Source organism: Lissotriton helveticus, chromosome 8 (assembly GCF_964261635.1).
Source record: "Lissotriton helveticus chromosome 8, aLisHel1.1, whole genome shotgun sequence".
Taxonomy (NCBI): Eukaryota; Metazoa; Chordata; class Amphibia; order Caudata; family Salamandridae; genus Lissotriton; species Lissotriton helveticus.
Window position 1 is genome coordinate 1363809720 of NC_136069.1, and position 13821 is coordinate 1363823540.

Consider the following 13821-nt stretch of genomic DNA (forward strand, 5'->3'; position numbering starts at 1 on the left):
TGCAGCAGCGGGCGTGTTGCGACGAATCCGGTCTGTATGAGGAGGAAGGCCACTTGTGTGGATTCCGGTGCGTAGGTTCCGTAGGAAGTCTGTTCTCGCAAAGGCACGATGCGACGATCTCGTAGGGGCTGCGACGATCTCCGGGGCGACGATGCGCGGTCCAGCGGGGATCCTCTCTCTCGCAGCTCCTCGATGCGTTGATTCTGCGACGATGCTCGCAGCGACGTGATGCGATCCGCAAGCAAGCGGTGCGGCGATCTCACCCAGCGACGACAAGGCTCTGCGACGATACTCGCAGCGATGTTCGATTCTCCCGCACCGGTCTGGTGCGTCCCGCAAACGAAGGATGCGACATCTCTGGCAGCGGCGTCAGGCGCTGCGACGATCTCGACCTCCGTAGCGGCGGGAAACTTCTCGCACTGTCGGGGATGCGCTCCGCAAGCGAGCGATGCGACACTTTTCAAGTTCAAAAGTCACTCAAGCTTAGTTTCAAGCTTCCCAGCTCAGGTACAACTTCCAGAGGCCCCACAACTGGATCACGATTCAGAAAAGGGGGTGGTGATGAACAGAGTGTCTGAATTAAGCAGACCACTCTTACCCAGTCCAAAGATCAGGGCTTGATCCATCACCGTTATTTAGCTCACTGCCCCATCCCAGCTCAGAACCTGGCTATATGCAAATTAGTCTGTCCCTGGCCCAGTGCATCATGGGAACAGGGCAGACCAAACTACCAAGCCAATTCTTCACCAGAAAGGAGACAAGCTTCCGGGGGCCGGTTTCTGCCATTTCAGGCGTCGTCGGCCTGGCTTGCTTGAATCCTGATGGAGCAGTGAGCAAGGGACTCATGTCTGAGTATACCCTTCCACGCTTATGGTGGACAAAATGATTCAGAAAAGGGTGTGGTGATGAACAGAGTGTCTGAATTAAGCAGACCACTCTTACCCAGTCCAAAGATCAGGGCCTGATCCATCGCCGTTATTTAGCTCACTGCCCCATCCCAGCTCAGAACCTGGCTATATGCAAATTAGTCTGTCCCTGGCCCAGTGCATCATGGGAACAGGGCAGACCAAACTACCAAGCCAATTCTTCACCAGAAAGGAGACAAGCTTCCGGGGACCGGTTTCTGCCATTTCAGGCGTTGTCGGCCCGACTTGCTTGAATCCTGATGGAGCAGTGAGCAAGGGACTCATGTCTGAGTATACCCTTCCACGCTTATGGTGGACAAAATGATTCAGAAAAGGGGGTGGTGATGAACAGAGTGTCTGAATTAAGCAGACCACTCTTACCCAGTCCAAAGATCAGGGCTTGATCCATCACCATTATTTAGCTCACTGCCCCATCCCAGCTCAGAACCTGGCTATATGCAAATTAGTCTGTCCCTGGCCCAGTGCATCATGGGAACAGGGCAAACCAAACTACCAAGCCAATTCTTCACCAGAAAGGAGACAAGCTTCCGGGGACCGGTTTCTGCCATTTCAGGCGTCGTCGGCCCGGCTTGCTTGAATCCTGATGGAGCAGTGAGCAAGGGACTCATGTCTGAGTATACCCTTCCACGCTTATGGTGGACAAAATGATTCAGAAAAGGGGGTGGTGATGAACAGAGTGTCTGAATTAAGCAGACCACTCTTACCCAGTCCAAAGATCAGGGCTTGATCCATCACCGTTATTTAGCTCACCGCCCCATCCCAGCTCAGAACCTGGCTATATGCAAATTAGTCTGTCCCTGGCCCAGTGCATCATGGGGACAGGGCAGACCAAACCACCAAGCCAATTCTTCACCAGAAAGGAGACAAGCTTCCGGGGACCGGTTTCTGCCATTTCAGGCGTCGTCGGCCCGGCTTGCTTGAATCCTGATGGAGCAGTGAGCAAGGGACTCATGTCTGAGTATACCCTTCCACGCTTATGGTGGACAAAATGATTCAGAAAAGGGGGTGGTGATGAACAGAGTGTCTGAATTAAGCAGACCACTCTTACCCAGTCCAAAGATCAGGGCTTGATCCATCAAAGTTATTTAGCTCACTGCCCCATCCCAGCTCAGAACCTGGCTATATGCAAATTAGTCTGTCCCTGGCCCAGTGCATCATGGGAACAGGGCAGACCAAACTACCAAGCCAATTCTTCACCAGAAAGGAGACAAGCTTCCGGGGACCGGTTTCTGCCATTTCAGGCGTCGTCGGCCCGGCTTGCTTGAATCCTGATGGAGCAGTGAGCAAGGGACTCATGTCTGAGTATACCCTTCCACGCTTATGGTGGACAAAATGATTCAGAAAAGGGGGTGGTGATGAACAGAGTGTCTGAATTAAGCAGACCACTCTTACCCAGTCCAAAGATCAGGGCTTGATCCATCACCGTTATTTAGCTCACTGCCCCATCCCAGCTCAGAACCTGGCTATATGCAAATTAGTCTGTCCCTGGCCCAGTGCATCATGGGAACAGGGCAGACCAAACTACCAAGCCAATTCTTCACCAGAAAGGAGACAAGCTTCCGGGGACCGGTTTCTGCCATTTCAGGCGTCGTCCGCCCGGCTTGCTTGAATCCTGATGGAGCAGTGAGCAAGGGACTCATGTCTGAGTATACCCTTCCACGCTTATGGTGGACAAAATGATTCAGAAAAGGGGGTGGTGATGAACAGAGTGTCTGAATTAAGCAGACCACTCTTACCCAGTCCAAAGATCAGGGCTTGATCCATCACCGTTATTTAGCTCACTGCCCCATCCCAGCTCAGAACCTGGCTATATGCAAATTAGTCTGTCCCTGGCCCAGTGCATCATGGGAACAGGGCAGACCAAACTACCAAGCCAATTCTTCACCAGAAAGGAGACAAGCTTCCGGGGACCGGTTTCTGCCATTTCAGGCGTCGTCGGCCCGGCTTGCTTGAATCCTGATGGAGCAGTGAGCAAGGGACAGGAAGGCCACTTGCGTGGATTCCGGTGCGTAGGTTCCGTAGGAAGTCTGTTCTCGCAAAGGCACGATGCGACGATCTCGTAGGGGCTGCAACGATCTCCGGGGCGACGATGCGCGGTCCAGCGGGGATCCTCTCTCTCGCAGCTCCTCGATGCGTTGATTCTGCGACGATGCTCGCAGCGACGTGATGCGGTCCGCAAGCAAGCGGTGCAGCGATCTCACCCAGCGATGACAGGCTCTGCGACGATACTCGCAGCGATGTTCGATTCTCCCGCACCGGTCTGGTGCGTCCCGCAAACGAAGGATGCGACGTCTCTGGCAGCGGCGTCAGACGATCTCGACCTCCATAGCGGCGGGAAACTTCTCGCACTGTCGGGGATGCGCTCCGCAAGCGAGCGATGCAACACTTTTCAAGTTCAAAAGTCACTCAAGCTTAGTTTCAAGCTTCCCAGCTCAGGTACAACTTCCAGAGGCCCCACAACTGGATCAAGCACTCTAGGAAGGACAGAACTCTCTCAGCAGAGTTCAGGGAAGCTGGGGGTGAAGTCCTTTTGTTCCTGGGACTTCAAAACAGGGAGCCAGCTCTTCTCAGGCCCTTGGAGATTCCTTCAAGACAGGGGACACAGCTCAGCAGCAAAGTCCTTCCCCTCTCCTTGGCAGCAAAGCAACAGGTCAGTCCTGCAGAGCAACAGCAGGTCAATCTTCCTTCTTCAGTTTCAGCTTTCTCCTTGGCAGAGGTTCCTTCTTGATTTCCAGGATGATCTAATTTTCTGTTGTCAGGGGTCCTGTTCTTATACCCCTAAAGTCTTTGTTCTCTCTGTGCATGTGGGCCCTGAGCCCGGTCTGAACCAGTTCTGGGGTTTCCTGAGTACTTTGTTTTGCTGGCTGCTTCTTTCCTTTCAGAGTGAGGGGCAGGGTCCTCAGCCGCCCAGCAGGGGGGTGGAGCCAGCATTGTGGAAGGCAGGCACAGCCCTATTCTGCCCAGGTGCTAACTCCTCCCACCACTCCAGTTGCAAATGCAGTCATTCAGCTTAGTGCTGACTCATCCAGCCTCCTGGGGAATTCCCCAGCCCCTGTCACTCTCAAACCAGACAGTCAATACACAAACAGGCCCAGGCACACAGAAGGGCCAGACAAGAGAACAGCAACTTTCTAAAAGTGCTGTTCTCAAATACAGGATTTAAAAACAACCTTTCCCAAAAGATGTGTTATTAAATTCTGAGTTCAGGGATACTAGATACTTATGTCCTATCTTGTTCCTATGGGAAGAAATGCTGTTAACCACTGTAGCCAGCACCCCCCATGTTAACCTATGGAGCAAGATAGCCTTACAGTAGTGAAAAACAAAAATGGCTGCCATTCACTACCAGAGCATGTCACCTGCACTAGTACATGCTCTACCTTTCACATACACTGCACCCTGCCCAGGGGGGTACCTTGGGCCTTCCATAGGGGTGACTGATGTGCACGAAAAGGGAAGGGTTAGGCCTGGTCAGTGGGGACACTGACCAGGAGGACATGGCAGTTCTAAACTGCACATAGGCACTGCAGTGGCAGGCCTGAGACACCATTTTAGAGCTACTCCTGTGGGTGGCACAATCAGTGCTGCAGGCCCACTAGTAGCATTTGTCATCACCAGCCCTGGCACACCCAGTGCACTCTACTAGGGACTTCATGGTGATACAAATATGCCAAACATGTATATCCAATCAGAATAACAATTTACATAGAGAGCATATGCACTTTAGCACTGATCAGCAGTGGTAAAGTGCGCAGAGTCCTATTGCCAACAGCCACGGGTCAGGAAAAATAAGGGAGGAAGAAGCAAAAAGTTTGAGGATGACCCTGCAAGAAGGGCCAGTTCCAACAACTACTATAAAAATGTGTATGTAGGAGAAGAGTAAACAACTGTAGAAGAGGAGAGTGATTTGCCAACTGCACAAATTGAAAAAGTGGATGTGTCCAGAACTGAAGAAATTTATGAACATTATAGTGTGCATCCACTTCACTCTAAAGAAGTGATGGGAAATACTATTGAGTTATTTCAAATGAAAGAAGCAAAAGGAAGTCCCATTAGTGTATGGCAAGAAAGCTTGGAAGCTCGTTGCTTCCCTCAGTTATTTCCAACAGGCAAAGGTGGATGATATGATGAACGACTTGTGCAGATTCCTGCATCTGAATACCGGACTTCAAGATTATATGCAGAAGATCCAAGGTTTCGCCAATGTATTCCATATTGGTTTCATCTTCCGTTTGAGAGTGACTTGTCTGGACTTTCTTATGCAGTGAACCATATACTAAAAAGTGAAGTACATTTGCAAAATGTTTCGGCAAAGGACTTTATGGATAAAGTCCAACAGAAAGATACTGTTTGGGAATCTCAGCTAATTAATCTCATGGCATGTCAGCGTGGTACTAATGAGTATTGAAACCGTCGTCATGGGGAATTGAAATGTATGCTAAGAAACTTAGCAACTCCTACATGGTTCCTTACTCTAAGCTGTGCAGAGTATGCTTGGGAAGATTTACTTCAATTTCTTCGAGAGGCAAATGCTAACATAGAAAATATAGAATACAAGACAGCTGGAGAACTGTGCTCTTTGGATCCAGTTAATGTATGCAGGTATTTCAATCATAGATTTGAAGCTATGATGTATTTTATCAGAAACAAAAAAAATCCTCCTCTTAGAGAGGTTCTGGATTTCTTTTGTAGAAAGGGGTATCAAGCAAGAGGTGCTCCTCACATACATATGCTGCTATGGATCAAAGATGCCCCCAAATTTGGAACAGATTCAGATGACTCAGTGATGAGTTTTATTGAACAATATTCTACATGTGCTGTACCCAAAAGTACAGTAGAAAAGAATTTAAGACATCAAGTCTTACGGTTTCAAACCCATCGAAAGTACAAATCCAAGGATAAGTTCTACACAAAACGCCGATTTGCATTTCCACGTCCAGTATTATCAAAAGGAAGAGTGAACAATTTTATGTCATCTTTGTGACATACTGTCACAAGAAAATCACTGAAAAATACCTACAACTTAAAAAGAAATGAAGAGTCAAAATACATAAATGACTATAACCCAGTCATTTTGTCCATGTGGAATGCTAACATGGATATTCAATATGTTGTAGACAACTCCATTGCTGTGGCTCAATATGTAACGTCTTACATTATTAAATATGAAAAGACGGAACCTAAGGAAATGTGGGAAGAAAATTCTCATGAAAATAGCCTAAGTAAGAAACTGTACAGCTACAGTTTGAAGATGTTGTCTCATCGAAAAATCGGAGCATATGAATGTTCAGATCGTTTATCATCTGCAAGTCTATACTCCAAATCTAGAACAATCATTTGGGTGAGTTCAGGTCTTGGAAGAACACGAAACCGAGTTTTTAAATCTGTACAAGAAATTGAGTATTTAGCAGAGAGAGAACCAGACAGTATAGATATTTTGAAAACAAATATTTTGGATACATACTATCCAAATAGAAGTAATCATCTTGAGAATGTTTGTCTCTATGAAGTACTGCAAAGCTATACTTTTAAGAGGAATATTACAGAAGATATCAATAAAGGAGTATATGCTGTGATTGGATCTGAAGGATGTTTAGTGAAACAACGAAAAGGACATTTGATTAATCACCGAAAACTGAGTTGCGAAACTGCTGATAAAAGGGAATTTTACTATTTAGCTCTTTTGCAACTCTTTAAGCGATGGCGAACAGAACTGGAACTACTTGGAGATTGTGACAGTTATGAAGATTCATTCAACACAACTAAAAATACTATAGAATGTCCTGCTTTTACTAATTATCTGAAAATGTTGAACGACGAAATAGAGCAAGAAGCTACAATTGCAGCAGAGATTGCTAGAGACAGTTCTCAAGACAGTCAAAGTTTTCCTTCATTGAGGTAGGATCCACTAGGAGAACCAATTATCCAAAATGAAGCAGCAACTGCCATGGATGAGGTGGAAACAGCAATGCAACAAGCTCAAGAGGATATAATAAACTTAGAAGAATTGGAAAAACGACTAAATGTTGAGCAAAAACAAATATACGATCAAGTGACAGAACAGATTGAGCACGAGAAAAAAGAGTGCTCATGTACGTCATTTAAACCTGTCCGACTGTACGTGAGTGGAGAAGCAGGAACTGGAAAAAGTTTTCTAATTTAATCAATTGCAACTTATCTACAGAAAATAACTGAGTCGTCACTCTCTTGTGTTGTTACTGCTCCAACGGTTGGCAGCACATAACATTAAAGGGATTACTTTACATCGTTTATTGATGCTGCCAGTAGAGCATGAAATAAATAAACTAAAATACCACAAGCTATCTGGGGAAGCTTGTTGTGAAGTTTCTAGAGTCTTGAAAAAAATGACTCTTCTCATTATTGATGAGGTAAGCATGCTTGACTTTGTGGATTTAAAAGTGCAACAAATCCTTAAAGCAGAGTATGATGTGTTATTTGGAGGCAAACACGTCATAGTTTTTGGAGATCTACTACAACAAACTCCTGTGAAAGGACGGCCAGTATTTAAAACAGTTACACATGAAGACACCAGAAAGTGCCTGGGAAGCATTGGAAATGTTAATGTTTGGTCATATTTCGAATATTCAGAGCTCATTACAAATATGCGACAGGCAAAGGACGCTGTTTCTAAAAGTATTCTTGAAGATATAAGAATTGGAAAAGTGAGTGGACACGGCAGAGAAGCTTTACAGGCACGATTACTTACAAATTTGTTTCCATACGAAAATATTCTCCCAGAGAATATATATAGAAAAATTGCAGAAAAGAAATCAGTGATATGCTTGATGCCAACTCTGCAAGCATGTTCAATATTCAATGAAAAAATGCTAAAGTTAGAAAATCAAGAAATTATAAAACTGGAAGCTATTGACAGAATAGAGCATGAAGGAGCTACTATTATTGTGTCAGAAAAGTTGAAGTCAAAATTGGATTCTTTAGAAAAATCAATATCTAAAACTGCTGGTGTAGAAAAGAATCTATATGCATGTATAAATTGTCGGATAATTTTACGGCGTAATTTACATGTGGAAAGAGGTTTAGTAAATGGAGCAATGGGTAATGTTGTTGATTTTGTGAATTACCCAAATAGAGATGACATTGAATTTTTTAAAATCAAATTTGATGAAATTGAAGAAGTACAACAATTGAGTCGTTGTTCAGCTCGATTTTTGCTTGTAAAAGATTTATATGTCCGCCGAAAACAGTTTCCTGTTTGTTTGGCATATCCGGTAAAGATTAGTGCAGATGTATATTGTGTAAGAGAGTATAATAGGTTCAGAAGAGAACATGCTCCCAATTCTACTTCAATATCCAGTATTTGAAAAGCGTGTGGTAAGTCAAAAAGAAAATATGAGAAAAATTGTAGCGAGGTTGCAGAGAAAAGAAAAAAATTAGATGAACCAGTGATAGTAAGCAAAAAGAAAAAGGATTCTATTGAAGAGGTTGTTGGTTTTCAGTTTGAAAACAGTTTGTTCTGGTGTCAACTGCTATGCTAATGTAGTGGTTAATGTTGGTTTTTTTCTTGAAACTTTACTACAACAAATTGTTGAAAATCGGGACAAAAGATTTTGTTGTTTGTTGAATTCTGTGTTTGAGAAAGGTAGTAGTGATAAAACTAAAATAGAAAGTGTTTCTGATATTCGAAATCTTTTAGACATATGTTCTGGTTTAAATCAATGTTCACAGAATATTCAGCACGATTGTCAGGAATGTCTAATGTATATGCTTGTTGTATTGCAAGATGAAGGTATAGAAATTGAAAATCTTTTTGGCCTTTCTTATAAATGGCATCATGACTGTGACAATTGTTCGTTTTCAAGTAGTACTGAAATAGACACTGGAAGATTTATATATTTGACTCTACCAGACTTCAAATCAGTGTCTTTTAATAATCTAGTTAGAGAAGCAAATCAAAACATGGTCTGTACCCAATGTAACTATCAAATGGTATCAACATTATTTATACAAAGATATGGACAGTATGTAATTTTAATGCTGCAACAATGCAGACCTGATGGAAGAAAACTGACAACTTTAATAAAAAATGTTGTGGCTTCTCAACTATCAATATCGGGTAAAACTTTGTAACTGTAGCAATTATTTTCCATGATCGTCCTTCTACAACATCAGGACATTACACAGCTTATTTAAAATGTACGAAAGGCTGGACTTATTGTAATGATACACAATTGATTTTTAAACAACGTTTGCCTTATGACTTACCAAATTCTTACTTAGTGTTTTTACAACCCAAATTTTTGGGAAAATATTTGGCCTGGGAAAATTACTGCTATTAAGAAAGGGTAGTCTGGTGTTGAAAAGTACTTTGAGAGTGAGGGTGATGAGGTTCAAAAAATTCTTGTAGCTGACATACAGGTTGTGTAAATGTATCAGATTGTGGGTGATGTGGCTATCACAGGAGATGTTGATCATCAGTGAGGCAGAGGTGTTTTAGATTTGTTGTAGTTGTTGGAGATGTTGCTGACATTTTTCATTCCCTTGTAGAGGTTTCTTTTAATGGTACAGCTCCTTGGTAAGATAAAGGATGAGCAGAGTGTGATCGGCATACCAGATGATGTTGAAGTTCTGATAGCAAGCTAGTTGTTTAAAGTTCTATGAACATGATAAATAGCATCGGGTGGAGGTATAACCATTGTTAGATGGTCCAAAAGATGTTGGCGCTTTTGATTCAGAAGGTTGGGAAACGGGCGCTTAAGAGTACTATTAAGTATCTTCCAAACTAAGGATTTCACACATACTATTTGGCCATGAGGAATGATATCTCCCTGCATTTTTGTTAGGGTAAGAGTGTTTTCAATAAATAGTTGGCACATCTATGTTGGCAGGCATGGAGAATTACTCCCTTGAAATTTAACCATGTGATTTCTTATTGTTTTCAAACTCATTATAGCTCTTTCTTTCTCATTGTTAAACCTCTCTCTCTCATCTTTTACTCTCTACCTCAACTACAAAGTCTGAGAGTTTACCATCTTGGACTGGCTCCGAACTTTTCTAATATATATGAATTGGTTTTAATGATGGGTTTCCCTAACTCATAATGCCTGTAGAAATCCTTAGTACTAATGAAAAAGCATAGTTTGGTCAGTGTTAGTTTACAACAATAAAAAAACAATGTTGAAAAAAACAGAAATAAGGAATAAAATGTGTTTTGTAAAATTGTGTGTCCTTAAGTGATGTTGGCATAGATACATTATGTTCTATTAGTCTAAAATGAAATTATTTGTCTCTCTTAAGTGATGATGGAATAGATACATTGTGTTATATTTGTTATTACAGATAAACATACAGAGCCCACAAACTAATGAGATGAGCTTTGTTCTGTCAAAGGTCCTGAGGTAGGTGGTCTGAGCCCACCGAAACGCGTCGACCTAGCGTGACAGTACACATAAAGACCTGTGACTCCTTAGACACAGAATAAAGAGTGCATGTCGGATGAATGATAGTGTGTGTATGAGTAATTTGTGAGATTGTTTAGGTGTGTTCTCTGTATGGCATTTTGTGTATTTTTTTTATTGCTCACATATGCATTGCTAATTATATATATGTTATGTTATGTTATGTTATGTTATTTTTATTTGTACCGCGCACAGCTGCCCCAGCAAAGGGGCGTCCTGGCGCTTTGAGAAGGTAAACACAACACAGCATTAAAAGCGGGCAGAAAGGAGAAGAGACACAACAGATGAGCTAAACAAATAAAAAGGTCTTGATAGCCCGTCTAAACTGAAGGAACTCATCGATGGCCCGGATTTGTGGAGGGAGAGAATTCCACCAGCTCGCTGCCAGGACTCGAAAGGAGCGGCCACCAATTCTGCTCAACTTAAAACGCGGGACCACTGCTATGTTCTGGCCTAGCGATCTAAGAGTGCGAGAGGGGACATAGGGGATCAGCAGTTTCTCCAAGATTTGTGGGGAAGTACCCTTGAGGATTTTAAATGCAAGGCAGAGAACCTTGAATCTAATCCTCTGCTGCACAGGGAGCCAGTGGAGAGACCGCAGGGGATTAAAATTTTAATGAGATGAGAATATAATGAATTTATATAAAAAAGTATAATAAGTAATTTTGTTAAAAAAGAAAAAGAAGAGTAAATAATAAAAAAGCATAAAATTAAATAAACAATTGTGTCTGCCATGCTTTGAAGGACCTTTTTTGAAAGTAGAGGTACTATGTGACATTGTTAAAGGAATTTAGGCCACAAGGGAAATTTTCTTTGTTATGATATTGTGTTCCTCTCTTTTCCCTGGACCAAATTACTCAAAGAGGGGGTCCCTTATATATGTTGATACATTCACGGTTGTTTAACTGTGGGATATAGTTGTTAGATCACTTGAACTTTTTGTGCGTTGCTTTGTTGTTAGTATGTTAGCACTGACCTGGATTTGACAGATGGGAATTGGTGGATCCTTTTCTAAATACTCTTGAACTTATTCACAATATATTCTCTATAATTATCTTTATATTCATAGTTGTGTAGTGGGCTAGACCTGAAAGAGAATATCAAGACCCCAATTATGGAGGGTCTACAGACATTTGGCTTCACAGACGAAGAATTTAGCTCCCTATTAGGCCAAGTGGTTGATAATACAAGCTCCACTAGTACCACACTGGGTGATAACAGCGAATGGCAGAACCTACTTAATCTAAGAAAAAAGTGAAACGGATAGAGTCACACGTATTCTATATGCTTGAATATTTGAAGGCAGGAGTGATACCGTCCGGACTAAGAGTAAGGAATGCACCAGCATTATTTATTGAAATACTCAAGTTCCTGGAGCGGTGGTCACTGATTTCAAACCGCTGCTCCAGGGACTGGATGATGCTGATTATTGAAACAGCGAGGGAGCTGATGATAACTTTGAATAAGGAAATGTTAACATTAGAAGAGAACCTTAATACTTCTAATGCAGTAGAGGATGCAAAGAATAAATTGGAGAAAATTCAATCAGAAATGAAAGACTTTGAGACCTATTTAACTAATAAAAAAACTGAAAAACTTAAGAATGATGTGCGGTGGTTTACAAAAGAGAAAATCTATCCCTACTTAAACCCAAACTATTATCAAGGAGGTTATCAGGGTAACTTTACTCCAAATTACAGTAACAGCTATAGGAAAAACTATACAAACTTCTCTGATACTGGCTTTTCTGACTCAGATAATGATAATTATCAAGATCAAGGGGTGGGACGCTACAACTCCAGACACTTCAGAGGTAGGCAAGGTCATCAAAACTTCCAAAATAAAGGTTTTTTATTCGAGGGGCCCCTACAGGGGGAAAGCGGTACATTGGCAACAAGACAGAGGGGGGTTACAGATGAGAGCCCACAACCTCAGCAACCATATGTGAAAACGAGGAACCAACAGTATTGGTGGTAAATAATGATCTTTATAGGAATAGCTGTAGGGATATACTCCCTATCTATAATTTGTCATCTACCAATCTTAATAATGAGGAATCAGCGTTGCTCAGCAAGGGATTGTCCTTTGTCCCCTACACCTCTCTTAACAAATTTAAATTGCATGAAGACCTTCACGCCGTTTTCAGGAAAGTAAGATTAAAGAAGTATTTTGAAGGTAGAGATTTGGAAGAGGAGAACGACAATTTATCAAAATGTAAACCCCCATCAATCTTCACACCGACTTTCGATATGGTAGGACCTGAGGTCCAAATTTTTGAACGACAAGTGATACAAGATATAACACGTTTACTGTCAAGATCACAGAGACCGTGTTTTAACTTATCTAAACAGGAGAATATGGCATTAGGAGAAATGGCAATAAACTCACAATTAGTGATTAAACCTTGTGAAAAAGGTGGAGGAATCACAGTCCTTGATAAGACAGACTATGACAGGAAAATGCAGGAGATGTTGTCTAATGCAGAACATTATAGACCAGCTCATCTTAGAGAAATACAGCGGCTTAACATATCTATTAAGGAAATGACACAAGAGGCATTGATGGATGGTTATATCTGTGACAATGAATTTGTCTTTCTTAATAAAATATGCCCAGTGACACCTGCCATGTATGGCCTCCCGAAGACGCACAAGAATGAAAGTCAGCCACCAATGCGTCCAAATATTTCAACTATAGGCTCCAACACCGAACCACTTTCAAAGTATATTGACACATTTTTGTGTCCTTTGACACAGAAATATGAGTCATTTGTAAGTGACACGGGTGACATGATTAATAAAATCAAAGGCACTTTGTTTAATCCGACTACAGACATCCTGGTAACGCTTGACATTGAGGCGTTGTATACCAACATACCTCAATGTCAGGCATTACAGGCTGTGACTTCTCTTCTGCAAAGATACCTGGACAATAGACCAGACACATTCATTGTACAATGTTTAGAGGTAGTCCTCTTTAATAACTTTTTTGAATTTGATGGAGCGCTCTACAAGCAAGTTAAGGGCACAAGTATGGGAGCCTCTTGTGCTCCAAGTGTGGCAAACACATACATGGGAGAGAAAAAATATTTACAATGAAACTGCCCCTTTTTTGAAAACTTTTTTTGTGGCGGCGATTTATCGACGAAATTTTTTTTGTGTGGCGTGGAGATGTAACACAACTTGAGGAATATATTTTGTGGCTCAATGTGAACGATAAAAACTTAAAGTTTACCTCAAATTACAGCTGTAACAAAGTAGAATTCCTTGATATCGTCATTGATAGAAGTAATGGAACTCTACAAGTTAGCTTATTTCGTAAACCGACAGCGAAAAACACGATACTCCAGTTTGGGAGTTTTCACCCCCACTGCCAAAAAGATTCCATCCCCTTTGGGGAGTTCCTTCGCATCCGCCGTAATCGCACATCGCTATCTGACTATTCTATTCACGGCGCAG